At 41.1% G+C, this 19027-nt stretch overlaps 1 protein-coding gene across 2 annotated transcripts in view; it reads right to left on the bottom strand.

Annotated features, from left to right (window-relative positions):
* Positions 1-11590, bottom strand: part of LOC102227279 (radixin) — a 48334-nt gene extending 36744 nt beyond the window's left edge. Inside the window, exon 1 of one of the 2 annotated variants that reach the window (XM_005806234.3) lies at positions 11281-11590. The gene's annotated coding sequence lies outside the window, so the exon portion shown is untranslated. Of the gene's footprint in view, positions 1-11038; positions 11171-11280 lie in introns of those variants that run through there. The other variant, XM_023337220.1, reaches the window with a different exon arrangement.
* Positions 11591-19027: the final 7437 nt, after the last annotated feature.

The raw sequence follows: 19027 nt of genomic DNA, 5'->3' as shown, positions 1-19027 counted from the left end.
AACTGCTTGAAATTAAACATTTGTGTCCATTAGCAAACTAAAAAAAAAAAAATAATTCCTGAACTTTTTCTTCCTTTATTGAAAATTTTCAAATCAAAAATTGGTCAGATTTCAAAATCAAAGCATGTTCAAAATCGGCAATTTCTTTTGGTATGTCTGCAGATTTCGCAGCATCTCAATGTAACACACAGCTGCTGCTGCTCTAGCTCCACTAGGCTGGCTGCAGCAGAAAACGTCCAAACAGAGAACGCCGCGGAGACATACCGCCATTAAAAAGCCGTGACAATGGCCAACAAAAAAAAAAAAAAAAACGGAGAAAAGCGGCCGAGTGGCAGCTGTGAGAAATCCTCAGCTGTAGCAACAGAAAGCACACAGGAAGAAACTGAAACGGCAACACGGGGACAAAGAAAAACAAAATCTTCTGCTACTCTGCTCCGGTTTTCACTCTCCACAAGGAGCCGGCGAGGGCAGTTTTATCTCGACCTTCGAGACGCTTAAGGTGGTGGGAATGTACAATAAAGAGAGGAGCTGGTAAGTGTCCCAAAGGTGCCAGATCTCTGCGATGTGCTGGGCCAGAAATAGACGTCTCTCAAGTGTCAGCGCGGAGAATTAAACCAGGCTCAGTGGAAAGCTTCGAGGACAGTCGCAGAATACAACATGGAGACGAGCGTGAACAGTTTGACATCAGAGACGGCAGAAAATAGTGCAATAATGTCAAACAAATACTACCCTGGGAAAAAGCAGTCATCCTCCTTCAACCTTTTCACACTTTGAAGCATTTCAACCCGGCCTGTCACGATAAATTGTCCCAGCAATTATTCTGCGATAAATGATAATGTTGTTTTGAGAACCATTTGCAATTTGCATCTTGATAATGGTGCTATAATGCAAGTTTGCTCTCTCAAGACCAACAAACTTTAAATTTTAAATTCACACTGGAACTGGAAGATGGCTAGATTGGGATAAAACACAACAACCAAAAACAATAAACGGAAATAAAAAAGCACCACCTGCAACCAAAACCGTAAATAGAATGGATCATGAAGTCTCTGTGAACAAAATTGCCCTTCAAATAATATGAGCTCACTTTAATTTATCATGCGACGGATTTGTTGATTGTTGCGACAAGCTTAATTACAACCACTTTTTTTTTTAGGGGTTTTATGCAATAATCCAACACAATTGTGAAGGTTTTCTACACAGAAGAGTTTAATCTTTGCAAAAATCCATAAGATTGGCACATCAGAACAAAATACATTTTCTCATCCTGCCACAAATTCCCTATTGGACTTTACTCTGAACTTTGGGTTAATCCAGCATGAATTCACTTTGATCTAAATCTTCTTTCCGTCGAAGCTCTGAATGCATGTTTTGAGTAGCCGTCCAGCTGGAGGGTCTCAAGTCTTGTGCAGGCTGCAGCAGGGGCTCTTCCTGTACTAAGCTATTTCCACGCTGGATTTGCAGAGTGTTCAGTTGTCCTGATTCTCCCACCTGAGCTTTCAATCTCTGCAGATCTTCCCATTTCCCACGAGTGTTTTGGCTGATGATGCTGTTTGTTCTCTAATGTTCCCTGAGAAACACCCCAAGGCCTTCGCAGCACAGCTGGATTGTTATTGGTATTAGTTTAGACACAGATGGACTCCATTTACCGACTAGACGTCTTCTGAAGGCAGGTGGTTGGGCAGCAGATACTCAGTAGTGGGAATATTTGATTTTAATCATTTCTAAACTCTACAGAACTTTAAAAAGTTTCGTTTCCCCACTTAAGCAAACTTTAGGTGTAGGACTGCAACTAAATTATTTTAGCCACCAATTAATCGGACAAAAAAAAACAACAAATTGCCGCATTCTGCACATTTAAACCTTTTCATACAATGTTAGAGTTACATAAAAAGACAAAATGTCGGGGCGTGCCGTGGTGGCGTAGCGGTTAGCGCGACCCGTATTTGGAGGCCTTGAGTCCTCGATGAGACCATCGCGGGTTCGACTCCCGGACCCGACGATATTTGCCGCATGTCTTCCCCCTCTTCTTCCCTGTCTCCTGTCAGCCTACTGTCATATAAGGGACACTAGAGCCCACAAAAGACCCCCTGGAGGGGTAAAAAAAAAGACAAAATGTCCTTTTTAAATTAGAAAAGTAATATTTTACTGCCTAAAATGCAATAGCTTAGCATTCCTTTGGCTTGAACGTTTGTAGCAAAGGATGGCTCTGTAGCGAAAAAAATAATTCTAATAACATATGAAATGTTCAGTCCTCTCTCCTGGACTATTGGTTAGCAAAAAGGTTGTTAACAGGAGATTCCTTATTTTATTTATTTATTTATACAGTAATTTGAACTATGTGAAAAAGTCACCACTTGAGATGTGGATAGATATTTTCATTATTTTATTTCAACTTAAATGCAAAATGTAAATGTTTTTGTACAGTTTTGGCTTAAATGCGGCTCAGGGTATGCATTCCAATTAACGATTAATCAATTACTAAATTAGTTGGCGGTTATTCCAATAGCCGATTCATCAAGATTAATCCAATTAATCATTTCATGCCCATTTAGGTGGAGCATGAATATTATTGCTTTAATACACCTGGGGACAACAATATTTGCATTTTAAAGATTTATACCATACCTGCCAAACAAACAAACAAACCTTTAGCTCGATGCTAACCCTATCAGAAAATCCACTGGTTTCAATGTGGGTCACAGGCTTCGCATTTCCCTTAGCCGTCCTGAATGTTTTCCTGATTCTGCTCCACGTTTTGCACATATTTGAAAAGCACTAAATATTCTTTAAGCTAACAAACTTTTATCATCATAAACCTTGGTGAATAGGCTCTCTACATCATGTTTGATGACTTCTGCCAAACGGACATCCAAACCCCCCCCGGCCCTTGTGGGACTGGGCTTGGCCTGGTCTCAGTCATTTACGACTGAGACCATAAGCTAAACTTGCTAAGCAGCAGTCAAACTGACTGCAGAGACAGTCATAGTTCCTATGGTGCTGCAGAAGAATATTCCAGATGTTCCACACCAAAGCCTTAACTAATCATTTTAGCTGCTGCAGATATTGCTAGCCAAAAAGGAGAAATAATATTTAAATAAATGTGCTGTCCGTATCTGATACATACAGTAGAACTTGTTCACCTGAACTACTGTGTGCTCTTCCGCTAATATGGAAACCCATCAATTATTCTGTCATGAGCTAATGGACAATCTGCAGTGTAAGCTAGTGGAAACAATGAGCTTTAGAGCACAGCTGTAATGTGTTGGGTTTTTGTACATTGTCTTGTGTAAATGTGATGCCTTTGCAGTTTCTCTTCGTTCAACCAACTATTATTTATCTCTACCATTAAGGCGTTTCCGTTAATGCCATCTTTTCATCGTTTGGGACAATGCAGCCTTGATGGGCTTCAACTATGACTAGAACATTCTTCTGGTCAGAACCTGAAAGAAGAAAACATTTTTGATGAATTTGGCATAAATGCGCTTGCAATAGATTCGCCAAGACTTCATGGATGATTTTCTGATTGCATTCACGAGAGCTTCCAGGTTACGCCGACAACACTCTTCAGAGAGGAAGTCACTAATGATAGTATCAAAGAGCTTCAAAGGAAGCTCGTGTTTAGAATCAGAGAGATGTTTAAAATGAAGTCAGAGGAAGCAGGGATGTGCAAGAAGCTATTAGAAAATATATCTTCTATGACAGCATATCAGGCTGATACAGAGAGAGCAAGGCTTCAGTGGATGCCGGTCATCTGATTCCCTCACCATTTTTGTTTTTCAAGTTTTGGTCAATTCATTCAGGTGTGAAATTCAACGTTCTGGCCTTCGAGATGTGTCCATTTTGAGGATGTTTCGTCAAACTGGCAATGGAGTCCATAGGAGCTGCCTAATGTATCAAACTTTGAACTGTAATCACAACACAGTGGACCCCACAGTCGTCCGTCAAGTCTTTGTAAAATCCACAAAGACTTGAGACCCCCTCTCAGACGCTTATAGCTGCCTTTTGTAATAGTTCAAACATCAAATGTGCCTTAGTAAGCAGAGAGGAAACCATCTTAGCGCTATTGCAGAAGCTAACATCTGTCAGCCAATCAGTGCCAAGGAAAACCAATGGCGCTCCTGGATGGGATACTTTGTAAATGCCAGACAAGAGCACTCAGCAGAATTGTGTCCAGTCATTTCAGCTTCCCAAGCTTCGTTTTCTTTTGAATATTGTAGTTACGTTCTACAGAAAAAAAAAATCTTTGAATGGGTGGATTTTCCTACAAGAAAAAAAAACTTGGAGTCAGAAAAATCTGCAAATACTGAACCACAAATAGGCAGGGGGGTTATTTTAAGCCGTGTGTGCAACAGCACAAGGGACTGTCTGGTGCAACATCTGGTAGGCTTTAATATTTCAAGTGTAATGCATTTACACTTTGCATAGTCGTGGCATATTTTGCCAGCTGAATGGACTTCAACTACACTTCTGGCACCTGAGCTGCTCGAGCTAATGGAATTGGAGACATTGCGCAAAACTTAAAAAAAAAAAAAAATTGTCTAAAAAAAAAAAAACAGAACTAAATTTAATCAATAGTCATAAAAGTATTGCAAATACGTGTCTTCCTGAAGTCATTCAGGCCAAGAGCAACTCGACACTCTGCTGATCTCAGCAGATAACATTGTTGCCTTTAGAAACGTTCAGTCTTTGTCTGTCCTTGAACATGATGCCTTTAGAAATGAAGTTTCCTTGTGGAAAGGGGAGGAAAGGTATGCACGTCCTGGGGAATGCACACGATGAATATGTATTGTAAAGACATGGTTTCCAAATGAGATTATTTGAAATAAATGGAGGGATTTTTTTTTTACCCCCCAAAAATTGTTTAAAACATTATTCTCCGGGCCGTGCCCTGATGGCGTAGTGGTTAGCGCGACCCATATTTGGAGGCCTTGAGTCCTCGACGCGGCCGTCGCGGGTTCGACTCCCGGACCTGGCGACATTTGCCGCATGTCTTTCCCCCTCGCCTTCCCCGTTTCCTGTCAGCCTACTGTCGTATAAGGGACACTAGAGCCCACAAAAGACCCCCTGGAGGGGTACAAAAAAAAAAACATTATTCTCCAAACATAAACAACTTATTACCATCAACAACAAGAAGGCAAAAAAAAAAAACAAGTAAATGCTGTCATTTACAAATTAGGAAGAATTTGAAATCTACGAAAAGGATATTTTTGGCCGTAGCTCAGAAATATACACGATCCGTGGATCAGGAAGTGATCTCAAATCCTTTATCGGTGTGTCTCCACCTTGTACCGTAAAGCAGGTCATCTTTGAAAACGTTTACAATTTTGTATCATTCAAATTAGATGTTTTATTAAGTCCTAAAAGCTGGACAATCTGACTCATGTCTGGAAATAAAAATGCACCAAACAGTTTGACCATCTCCATTTAGCTACACAAAGCAACCGTATGTCGAGGCAGTGAAATATTTCCCCAAGTCCTTTAAGAAATTGTTTAAATCTAAAGTACACTTCTTGAAAATGGCCGGTACGCAACGAGTGCATAACCAAAATGCTACTTTTTCTACTTATTTCATCTCGTCAGTTACCAAAGAGAGAAAGAAAAGAAGAGGAATGAATGGATTACCCAAACAAAAGAGACTATGTGGGGGAGGCTATAAGTATTCAGAGCTTTACTTGACCCATATACCTGCAGCCAGGAGATGCGTGAGGGAAGAGAATGAAATAACTCAAACTTATTCTAATGCAAACCAAGACACAGAGTAGATTTGGTGAGCCAAGATGGAGAAGAACAAAAATCTAGAAAATTAAATAAATAAATTACAAGATTAGCTATAATATTTAGCTTTTGTGCATTTTTAGGAAAACTACCAGAATTAGCCCAATTTGCAGAAAAAAAATATAAACATCCATCGACAACCACACACATTAGGTCACTAACGAAAAAAGTTAGAGAGCGCAGACTTAGTCCTCATGTTAGTGCACCTTCTCACAAACCTGGATATACAAGCCTTCAGGGTGTGTGTGTGTGTGTGTGTGTGTGTGTGTGTGTGTGTGTGTGTGTGTGTGTGTGTTCATTCAGTGAAGCCAGAAGGTTATTCCCAGTAGATCGAGCTTCCAGGTTACCATTCATGTAGAAAAAAAACTCTGCGCCCTGAGCACACTACACCCTTTCATCCTGTTTTCTAAAGGCGAACACTGAATTTTAAACTTCATGCAGGCTCCTCTCCTCTCCTCTCCTCTCTTCTCTCACACAACCATCTCAAGGTTTAAGAAATTGCGACCTGAGTGTCCTCATGTGATATGATTAATGCAAAACTCTAATCCCGGTGTTACTGAGGTTGTCAAACTATAAACGTCGCTCGAGTGTAGATTCTGCAACGCCAAGAATGCGATCGAGTGACGACGACATGCCGTTTAGAAGAGAAGATGCGGGGTGTTTTATCGAGAAAAGAAGAGTAGAGCACGGCTCTCTAAGGCAACCTACACCAAACTAATGCAAGAATGAGCTTCTGCTGGTTTTTCCGCCATCCACAGTGTGCAGAGTTCATATTTCTGCTGTGTGGCGGTAGTAGTGTGGGAATGGTGGATCATTCTTTATTGGTGCATTTATGACAAAGTGTGAATGTACTCATTCAACACACACTGGATATGAAGAATCATTTTAACCGACTAGTTTGCATACTCCTTTGCAACGCCAAGTGTTAAACGTTTAGCGTTCTTTTTGGAAGAAGTTGCTTAGTAGTGATGCTAAAATAATGCGTCATATTACTGTAACTGATTATTATTATTCCTAGATCATTTGACGTGTCCACCACTTTTTTATGCATTTAAAAACAAATGAAATCATAAAATTTTACATCTGTTTTTTTTTAGTAAGTTTTATTTAATATGATGTTGATTTTGTATTTGAGTTCTTAAATCCCAGAGATGCACATAGACCCGTCACAATAACAATTTCTTCTTGACGATAAATTGCAATAAACGATAACACTGTTGTTTTGAGACCATTTTTAAGCAATATAATGGTAATGCAAAAAGTTTATTGACGCTCTATAAGCTTTAACAAACATTTAGCCCTGGAACTGGGAGGCATTTTAAATATCTAAAATAAATAAACAAAATAACAGAAACGACAAACAAAATGGAAGCTGAAGCCTCTCAACAAAACTGTCCTTCAAATAAAGGGCTAGTTTAGAGCAAAGCACCAAACTGAACACTTATGTCATCCAGTTTAGGTTCAAAAGAGAGGGGGAACAGACAAAAACAATAAATCATGCAAATTGAAATTATTTGTAAGATTTAATTAGGCTGGTTTGATCATCCGTCAGTAGATGAACAATGAGATATAATAGTGAAAAAGAGGCACATCATGCACTAATGAATTATTACCAGTCATAAAAGGATGCAACTACTTTTATCATCATTTCCGAGTCCCAAACTCCTACCTGATCTGCTCATAGCAGCTATTTTAATCAATATTTTGTGGTAGCATTGTGACAACAAAAGAGATGATAAGAATTATTATCTCGTTTTTAGGCAACTGAATAGCTGCGACGCCACGACATGGAAAATTATAGCCGTGGCTATAATTTGCAGTTTAGCGATTTGTATCGCTAAACTGCAAACAGCAGCTGCATTTAATTATACGACACTCTTGTTGAACCAACTGTGGAGAAAATAATTAAACAACGTTGACGATACGAACAGTTTGAGGGGGAAATCGATCAGCGTGAATTGGAATTTATTGTGACAACGATCAATCAAAACTCTTATGATAAATGCATCACGATGGATAATAAACCATAGGATACATGTCCACCCCTGCTGTGCAGCACTTTTGCTCAGCTTTGCGGAAATAAAAATATCAAAACATTATTGTGACTCCGTCAGTTGTTGATTTCTGTTTTAAGTAAAAGTTATTTGATTATCTTGTAAATATACAGACACATTACTTTTTTTTTTTTTTTTAATTTTTTTTCTCCAAAGAGTTTTTGCGGCGCTAGTGGCTTGTATTTTTTCGACAGTAGGCAGACAGGAAACAGGGAAGGAGAGGGGGGAAGACATGCGGTAAAGGTCGTCGGGACCGGGAGTCGAACCCGCGACGTCCGCGTCGAGGACTAAGGCCTCCAAACGTGGGGCGTGCTAACCCGCTGCGCCACCACAGCACGCCCCCAGACACATTACTTTTAAAATGTGTGTGTAAATAGCATTAAATCACGGTATTAACGATCAGGGACAGAAAGGTGAACCAGGCCATCTGCTCACAAAACAACCAAATCAATAGAACTTAAAAATAATGTTAAAATAAAAAGAAATCTGTCAAACATGAACGTATTTAGGAGCTCTGAAGTACATCTGGCAGCACCTTCGCACAGTCAACATCCAACAGCTGCTGAAGCAGCAGGACGCTTTCCTCACTGCTATGCTTGGCATCTTTAGTTGTGGCGCTCAAGATCCCACCGATTCCTTGCAGTGTAAATGGAGCAAAGTGTTTGTTCAGCAGCACAAATGGCCTCTACAGGGGCGGGACCTCACAAAGCGCAGGCAAAATGTCACACTGTTATCCTTTATGTTTCCATGGCACTCAATAACTCTCTGAGTCACCTTCACACATTTTAAATCACAAAAATAAAAATTAAAACGGAGCAAGAAAAATCAACCAGAAACTAATTAGAAGCTCATTCAAAACTATAATACGAGTCATTAGGTGTGGAATGGTTCGTAGGAGGAGAATTATCCCGCCGTGTTCAGGCATTGCACTTTAGTTATCCGAAGGATCAACTTATGAAGAAACACGAGAACAATAATAAGATCAGAGACGAAAACCTCACACACCTGGGAGTAAAACCGACTCTGAGATCAGATTCAGACAGAGCAGCTGGTGTGTGAAGGCTAAAATCAGTCAGCTTCTCATACTGAATCTGAGACACATATCATTTCCTTCCGGATCCTGCAACGGTCTTTGTTGTAAAGGATGTGACCCAACCAGGCTCATTATAGCTTATACAAGCAAGTCTGATCCATCCACTCCCCGCCTCGCTACTTACTAAACTTAATAGATGTGCCGCAAACACACCGGGAACGGAAACCGTGGCCCACTTTCAAGAGTCTCGGAGTCTGGGCCTCGACGGGTCAATGAGACAAGTGGTCATAATGTTATGGTTTCAGAATGCTAATGTGGGTTTGATAGATTTTTCTTTTTATTGATGTCATTGTCCATTACCACTGATCATGTTTCTGAACCAAGAGGCCTTTTTAAAATGCTTCAAGAAGGAGGAATGTGTTGGGGCTGAAACGATTCATCCGATTAATCGTGATGAATCAAATACTGGAATATGTGTCAACTAATTTAGTCAGTCGATTAATCGTTAATGGGAGCATACAGACTCAAATAAAAGGCCATTTGCTGAAAGAACAATATACTCAGAACAGTAATTAAGCCAAAACTGCACAAATAAATAGACACATTTTGCATTTACGATTAAAAAGAAAGAAAAAAAAAACAACTTTGTAAATATGTTATACCCAAAAGTCATCTAGTGGCACTTTTAGCTTCATCCGGTTCAAAGTATTGTTTAAAACTAAAAATATAAATCAAGCTCATTTTGCTATCCAGCTAATTAAAAAAAAAAAGTCAACAGTTCAGCGATACGCTGTACTGATGCAAAGTGAAGCAAACAGGAAGGACCAAATTTTTTTAAATGTTGATGCTAAATGTTGACTTCCAAAAGCCTAACTGTTTTAGCTGCAAATGCATCCTTTACAAATGATCCAGTGTTCACTAAAGAAACGCAGTTATTGCAACTTTAGGCAATAAAATGTTTTTCTAATATAAAAAATTATTGATTTATTTGCATATTTAATGCATTTCTAATATTGTATTTAAAAAAAAAGAAAAGGATATTTTCAGATCAATCAATTAAGCGTTATGGTTAACTACAATAATCGTTAGTTGCAGCCCTAGATTATGTACTACGGGACAATGTTACAGAAAAGAGTTTTAGAAAACCTTGGAAATCTTCACTTTGAGATTTGGGTTCAAAATAAGAATGTACACAGGAGAAAAAGATTATAATAATGGATGAGCAAAGCAAAGTAGGTAAAATTCTACTTCCTCGGTCTTAACCTGGATGATTATTCAACAGGGCGCACACACACACACACACACACACACACACACACACACACACACACACACACACACACACACACACACACAGCCCAGCTGAGAGAAATCCAAAACCAGCTGTCAAAGGTAGCCTATCTCATGTCATCATGCTCCGAGCCTCTTTCTCAAATGAGTTGTAATTTGGTCCCAGCGGGGGGCGGCATCGACGGCGGGAAAATTACTTGAGCTACGCGGACATTAACCAATAAAACACTTCACGCGCACAAATGCGGCCAATCAGCGGCCGCTAATTTCCTGCGCGCCGCCTGCGCAGCGTCCGCCAACATGTGTGGGTGCGCTGCTGGAGCCGTATCCAAGACTGACGTTTACGTCCGAAAGCTTAACTAGACTCTGGGTAGGGTTTCCATGACGGACAGTAAACAATTAGGCTTAATCAGAAAAAGGCCCGCAGTGTAGGCGAGACTCACCGCCTTGACAAGTTTGAAACTTTTGAAAGTTTCGGCTTTGAGCGGACCGACAAAGGTGTATGAGAAATGACTCCACAAACGGCGGGATGTGAAGCGATCCAAACACATTTAAAAAAAATTAAATAAACTCAACTGTGTCTCTCCAAAAGTTACAAACACTAATTCCACTCGAGCTACAGAGCAAACCGCAGAGTTTCCCATTTCAAAGCTCAACTCGTTCAGGCTCGTCTAGAGAACTACAGAACCCGTGAACACAGACCAACCGGAACCGGTGCTGTGACCCTGTTCGTTAGATGTGAATGAAGCTGAGCGAGTTCTCTTCCCAGTCACTCAGCGAGAAGCAACCAGCATCTTATTACCAAGGCTACGCTGTTGCGTAACATTTACTGACACACAGCACCGGAGGGACAAGCGACACCGCCTGGTGTTGGCTGACTCACCCGTCCTCCCGTTAGAAAGCCGGTTTGGTACCGCGGTGAGACGGATACCGCCGTCCGAGCACGCCGCCCCTACGCTTGGCTGTCCGTCCGTCCGTCACTCAGGCGGCTACGTGCTGCGACACAACTTGTTACCGGCCCTTCCGAGTTAAAACACCTCCACGCTCAGACGAGCGAACAAATCCCCACTCGTATTAGCGGCTTAAAGGTGAGGCGGTGTGCAGGTGAAGCCGATAAAAACTCACCTCTAACGCCAGGCGGCTCCTCTGAGGATGCGCCGTGCCGTCACCTCCTCCAGCCGGCAGCGCTTGCTTTATATATCCACGGCGGGGCTTAAAAATAGAGCGTTTCACCTTCCCGGCCGACCCCCTCTGCGCTGCGTACCGGACGCGGAGCGCACTTCGGAGGGCTCGGTGATAGCACGCAGGCTTTTCGGGCCAGCGGAGCTCCTCTCGCCCGCTTCCCACGACAGCAGAGGAGGTAGTCAATATGGCTGACGAACTCACCGTGCCGAGGCGTGGTGAGCTGAGCCTTGCAGATTCACCCCCTCTCCACCCCTCCTCTCTCCTCACCCGGTGGCTCAAACTGCAGAGCTGCTGGCTGCGGGGTCCAAACCGACCAGGGACCCCAAACTTCCTCACACCCAATAAGGAGAGGCTTCCAGCCCTACAGGCCCTTCTGGTAAATGTGCTGGATCACGTTTTATTTCGAGAGGTTCACCCTGCTGCTTTATGAAACATGCAATGATTCACTACACATAGGCATATGTGATGTTAAATTTAAATAATGATCCTATGGGTCATTTGACTGGAAGTATAGGCCTACTACAGGTTATAGAAACGCAGTTAGTAGGGCTCTAAACTGATAACTCTTTGCAATAAGTGATCAAAATCAAAGTGATATCAGTGTAAACCATATATAGCCACACGTTAACAAAATTCAGGAAAGGTGTTGCAAAGTGAAAGCTGAGCAACCCATAAAAAGTGGAGAGTTTTGAAATGCACCTTTAAAAAAAATGGAGAAAGACTTTTCCAAACCATCTGGGCGTGATCATTATGTTCATTAGTGCTTTGCTGACGCTTAATATTCTTCACATTTTGTAATGTCACTTTGTGTACTTTATTATTATTCTGATTTCTTTGGGGAGGAAAAAAATCTTAAAAAGTGTGGAGTGCTTTTGTATTCAGGCCCTTTGAGGTGGTACTTAGTGGAACCAAATTTCGCTGCGGTTACAGCTGCAAGTTGGTTCAGGTGTACGTCTCCATCACCTTTCCACATCCAGAGACTGGGATTTTTACATATTCTCGATAGAGGTGCACAGATTTATCGGTGCCGATTCCCTTCACTTTGGGAGATCGGACGATTTTTACATGTGAAGCCGATCTTATCTAGCTCAGCAAATGTTTAAAAGTCGCCCACAGTCCTCTTCTGCTCTCCCTTCAGAGAGGTTTGGCTGACAGACCGGCCCACCAGGTCATGTCTGCACATTTACAGTTAACAATAGTCACCCCACTGTTGCCAATTCAGCAACTTTCTTGCTAGATTGAGCAACTTATCAGAAAAAAAAGAAAAGAAATTGGTATTAGCTAAAATCGGAATCGAGTCAGGTCAGACCTTTTAGAAGATTGGTGATCATCCAGAAAACTGCAATCGGTGCGCCGCTAATTCTCGATGTTTTGAGTCTGAAAATTTCACCAGGACTGGCCCAAACTTTGACTGGATCGTTCTAAACCATTTCTGTGTTTTCCATACAAACCATTACGTTTTAGCTCTCGGAAGACAATTCAGTTATAAAGTGAATTTAAAGGTATAAACGCAAAGAATTACACCGTCTCAACCCCCCAGCAAAAAAAAAAAAATGTGTTTAGCAAATATGATCCATCACTTTGTATTGTAAATATTGGACAAATCCAGTCGCCAATTTCCTCCAGAGCTGCTGTGATTACTACAACATTTTGTCTCATAAGCACACAACAGCAATAATAAACACAGGGGCTCATCTACATCATCTCCTGGAAGAGCCCTCCATTCATATGGAGGGCTCTTCCGCGTTAACGAAGGCTTTTTGAAAACAGCCGTGTTGTGAAGCAGAGCCCGCGGTTGTGAGGAGGAGAGATGCATCATCTGTGGGCTGTGAGTCGCCAGCATGCAGCCTGCCCCAACCTGAACCCATGACAACCAACACAAAACGCACAGATGATAGCCAGGGGTCTCTAAAATGTAGCCAGAGGTTTTCTAATCTTTTGTTTCTTTTTCTCTCTCTCTCTTAAACATCCGCTCAAAGGAATGCATCATCCTGCACCTCTCAAGCATGTGGTGAGAAGAAACTAAATCCAGCTGGCTGAGTTTAGACACCAGGTTGCGGTAGAAAGAGAAAAAAAAAAAACCTCATGATTCATTTGTTTGCATCTCTGATCTGTGTAAATCTCTCTAACTGAAACTGGAGAGCAAAATGTTGCAATCCACATGAAAACCACAAACTGCAGGGTTTTTTTTTTTTTTTGGCATTTTAGGTGATAAACCAACACAAACTGGTTTATGGTTGTGAAGAAAACCTGGTGTGTGTTTGTATTTGCCCCCTTCTACTCTGATCCGTCCACAGCTCTACAGGCCTGCCTCCTCACGCAGCAGAAAGCGTCGGCCTCCGTTTCCTCCGACAGCTTGGACTGGTCCAGGTCCTCCCTGGAAGGAGGTCCAGGTCCTCCCTGAAAGGAGGTCCAGGTCCTCCCTGAAAGGAGGTCCAGGTCCTCCCTGGAAGGAGGTCCAGGTCCTCCCTGGAAGGAGGTCCAGGTCCTCCCTGCCGCCTGTGTGAAAACGTCCAACATCTCTTAACGTTGTTGACATTCTTCCCACGCGTGCTTTCTGTCCCGCCGAGGCCATGTCCGCTCGCTTTCTGCCGTGTGCTTTTCAGTCGGCGGTTTTTAGGAAGCGATGTCGTACATTAAATAGGATTACAGTCATCGCTGCACTGCCACCTGCGACTGCCGTCCAGGAGTATTTCACATTTCGTTTCAAGGAAAAACTCATTCTTTAAATTAAATTTAGTTGGGTTTTTTTTTTTTTTTGGTGCAAATTCCACCGTTTACATATGATTAGATTGTTTGACAACTATTAAATCAACTTTTTTTTTTAAATGATTAGTTTGAAGATTATGAGTTCAGTCGTTCACCTTGACGAGTTCAGGCGTCTGCAAGTATATTGGTTCCTGCATAAACAGCATTCAAAGGTCACAGAAGCAAAATTAGAAAAGGAGAACAACTATGTCTTGTTCTATCTATCTATCTATCTATCTATCTATCTATCTATCTATCTATCTATCTATGTTTTTATGTACAGCTACATATGTCAGAATTTAGATACACAGCGATTAAAAAAGATGTGCATCTGAGATATTTAGCTAAAGTCGTAACTCTTTTTTTAAAAATATATATATAACAAATAAAAGATGAGAAAAAGGATGCACCAAAATGTTTTCTGCTGTGCAACACTGACATCTTCTGGCCATTCACCTTATCGCAGCTGTTTTTTTTAGTCTCCATGGCAACCTGGGATGTAGGAGACGCCGCAGGGTAAACCTCCATCTTTGTTTTATCCGCATTAAATAGGAAGAAAGAAACGTGGCCTCCCAGTAATTTGTCGACAAAACGAAAGAGAGGAAATCAGCTTATAGCTTAACAAGAGAACAGGCTCATCAGTGAGTGTTTCATTTAAAAAAAAAAAAAAAAAAACTCTTCACAACTTTATGTCGATCTACCACAGAAAATACCAATAAAATACACCGAAGCTTGTTGATAAATAATAAGATTAGTGCTGGCTACAATTATTTGAAACGGGGGAGTTTCTTAAAAAAACAGAAGCCCAAATTCAAGGCATTAAATTATGAAGTTAAATTTCTTTCATAGTCATATATATATATATATATATATATATATATATATATATATATATATATATATATATAACAATGGAAAGTGACGTACTTAATTGTGCTGTAAAATGATACCATGGGGCTGGAAAACACATAACATGGCCCCTTTAAATATTCATTTTTGCATTTAGTGTAATTCCTGATATTGTTCGACTGTTGGATAGCCTTGGTACACATCGCTCTACTTCAGAAACATAAATCAGCAGCAGATCCAAACAAACTCTTACACCGAAGGGGTTTTTTTTCTAGCAGTTTGTACAGTGGCCACAAGAGGGCAGCAGACCCCCACTTGCTGCTGCAGATTCCTCCATCACTAAACACCGCTGCAGCTTCTAATCCTGGTGTTTGCTCGCGGCATTTTCCATCCATTGAGCTCGTGCAGTTTTAAGCAAACACGTGTTCAGTTTATTTGACGTCAGCGTCAGCGCGGCATGCCGCTCTTTAGTAGTTCCTTAAAAGTGCGGCGCAGTTCGCAACGGCCTGTGTTTACACTTGGAGCTGGTTCGTCGCTCCAAAGAAAATCTCTGCGACCACAAACTGTAACACTAATTTGTTAGGGTCTTATTTAAACCTCCGAGTTGTTAACATTTACATTCTTGTTTCTCTGTTTAGAAAGTTGATCTGAACTAGGTCTGCATGTCCGAAAAAAATAATAATAGTAAAGATAAAAAGACTGTACGTCGCCTTATGCAATTGGCGTGAAAAATGCCACGCGGTTATCTTGTCCAATCATACAGCACAAATGGGCTTTAAAGTGCCGAATTAAGCTTTGTGGTGTGAAAGCCTGAGAATGCTTTGTTTTTTGCCAAGTAAACAAAAAGTTTAGCATTTGAAAATAAAAATAAAAAAAACTTCCCACAACGCCCCTTAGCTGGCTGACTTTAATGTGTGAATCTGAATTGCAAGTGTCACGGCAACCCACGTGTCCTCTGTTTCTGTTTTTCAGGTCGTAAGCACGACGACGCAGAAGTTAAACAAATTCCCCATCCCTTTTAATTTGGTGATGTGTCAGAATGAAACCATGATAAATCATTTTGAAGCTTCCCCACATATAACGTTACAATTGGTTTGTACAATACAGCTAAAAAGCAAAAAGAAAGGCAAGAAAAGAAAATGTGAAAACATGAGAAAAGCTACAATAATCTCTAGTTCAGCTTTCCAGTTAAATCAACCAATCAACTTTATTTACACCAATAGGTAGATTTGGCTAACTTTGTTTATAGATTCTTCTTATAGTTTCCATTTTCCCATATACATTATTTGGCTAGAGCCACAGTTTGCAGAGCAAAGAATTCAAATGTTTTGCTTGTATCAGTTATAGAGCAAGTGTCAAACTCAAGGTCCGGGGGCCAAATCCGGCCCGCCATGGCTTTTTATGTGGCCCAGCCTCCAAATTCCCCAGTTTTTCACAAATCCACGATAGCTGAAATTTACGCAAACTCAACAGAGCACCGCATTTTTTCATGCTAATGCATAATTGTGAATTTATTGCATATTTTCCACAAAACGTTGGGTATAAGTAACTCTCACCTGTAGGTAAAAGTATACTTTTTTTTCCCCGAAGAGTTTTTGCGGCTCTAGTGGCTCGTATTTTTTGTACAGTAGGCAGACAGGAAGGAGGGTGAGGAAGACATGTGGCAAAGGTCGTCGGGACCGGGAGTCGGACCCGCGACGTCCGCGTCGAGGACTAAGGCCTCCAAACGTGAGGCGTGCTAACCCGCTGCGCCACCACAGCACGCCCCGTAAAAGTATACTCACACGACACTGCTGGTTCAGCCTGAACAATGTCAAGTTACGTGATCAATATGGAGAAGAGCGAAAAGTCAAATGTAACGCCATACATAAATGTGACAATTGCAAAATTCCTTGCAAATGCGTCTAAAATAGCCACACAAAATTTGTGACTTTGATATCAAAAGATCACAAAAACAACTGCAAAAACCCAGAGGGATGGATGGAGATGAGAATGTGTTCAATATCATTTAATTTTAAGAAGTACTGCTACACTTGAGAGCTGTTTAAAGGTTATTTATCAATACACTCTGGCACAACCGGCTCTTAAGTACATTCATGGTCTTGATGTGACCCAAAGCGAAAATGAGTTTGAGGTATTTTTTTTTGTTAATTACAGTAAAAAAATGGAGAAAATACAGGACAACAGAGACTCTACAAAACGGAATATTTCTCCAGAATTACCAAAAGGACCTGGACACATCCCCGGTAGAGAGACGTGTGCACAGATAAACACTAGGTGGTGCTAGAGCACTGGCACTTTTTTGTCCAGACAAAAAAAGTGCCCTTCTGAAATGTATTTATTTTTATTTCTAACACTGTAGTGTGTGGCCTGGGGTTACTTGTGGATTTTTTTTTTATTTACACTTGAGCACCTCCTCCCAAAAGACATGTTTGTGCACGTAGATATGACACAAGTCAACGAGTTCCTATTCATTTGTTTTGTTCAGAGATTTTTCTTCTGCTTGTTTCCAGAAGTTGGGACAACGATTTGTTTCAGTCGTTCCAGGCTTTCACCTTTTCTTGATCGCGTTGTCGTGCTGACACGGTTTTGTGGCTTTTGCATGCGGCTGACGAAAAGCAGATCCTCATTATGGAATCTGTTGCTTTCATTTCCGCCTCAGTGTTACATAATGTCGCCTTTTCAGATGGAAAAGAGGGACAGAAATCAAAGTGATCTGATGAGCATGTGTCTTGTGTTTCTCCAGTGGGCCGCCTGCCACGGGGGGATGGAAATTCGTCTTCTCCGCCAAAATTACAATAAATTAATACCATTTTAATTTCAGATCCGGATTTACAAAGCATTCACTGGGTTTTTGTTTGTTTGTTTGTTTTTCCCTTCACTTTGACCCGTTTGAGCCTCTGCCAAAATTCTGCTTCTTATAACCAAGGATTATTATGCAAAATTTATTTTTAAAATCCTCCAAAAACTAGGAATTGTCTGCAAACCAGATGGCTTTTATCACTTATACATTGTTTCTCAATATTAGGCTCTTTGGGATTGTTGTCAGTTTTTCGTATTTTTATTATAAAGCAACACATTTCCCTGCTGTCCAATTAGTCTTCCTAAAATATGCAGAAGTTTTTGCACGGCTTAATCGCAGCATTTAAGAGCAGGGACTCAGAAGAAGGGTGGAGAGGCACTGACTGTGAGAGAGAAGAATTAAAACAATAATATATTCAAATGTCTGTTAACTGGAAATTCAGCTGTAAAGAGCAGTCAGAGTATAGGTATATGAAGAATTTACTCAAGAAGAGGATTATGATTATTTTTCATAGATTTTCAGAATGCACAAAGAGTGAAAGAAATAAACTGAAAGGAGTATGTGCCTGTTGCAGCAAGAAATAAACCAATAAATCCATCCATTCATTTTCTAACACCTTTGTCCCTAGTGAGGTCAGGAGGTGCTGGTGTCTATCTCCAGCTAACGTTCCGGGCGATACGCGGGGTCACCCTGGACAGGTCGCTAGTCTGTCGCAGGGCAACACAGAGACAGACTGGACACACAACCACACACACACAAACACACTGACACCTAGGGAGAATTTAGAGAGACCAATTAACCTAACAGTCATGTTTTTGACAATGAATATCAATGACTATCAATGACTATCCATTCAGGTGCCAACAAACCAACCAAACATTTAGCAAGTCATTCAACCAACCGTTCTACCAACTAACCACTCACTCCATTTTTTATTCAGCCTGTCTGTCATCCAACAAAACATCCAATTAGCTAGCTGGCAGCTAGTCAACCAACCACAAGGTCGACCAACACACCCATCAACAAACAGGTGTGTTTGTTGTCCATTATTTCACCCATTTGTCAAGCATTTTTGGATGTAATGATCCATCCATCCATTTTCTGTACACCCTTGTCCCTAGCAGGTTCGGGACGGGTGCTGGTGCCCATCTCCAGCTAGACATTTCAGGCAAAAGGCTGGACAGGTCGCCAGTCCATCGTAGGGCAACACAGAGACAGACAGCCATGCACACATACCTAAGGAGAATTTAGAGACAGTCATAACCTGACAGTCATGTTTTTGGACCG

This window comes from Xiphophorus maculatus, chromosome 7 (assembly GCF_002775205.1).
Source record: "Xiphophorus maculatus strain JP 163 A chromosome 7, X_maculatus-5.0-male, whole genome shotgun sequence".
NCBI classification, from domain to species: domain Eukaryota; kingdom Metazoa; phylum Chordata; class Actinopteri; order Cyprinodontiformes; family Poeciliidae; genus Xiphophorus; species Xiphophorus maculatus.
This window is presented reverse-complemented; position numbering and strand designations above follow the sequence as displayed.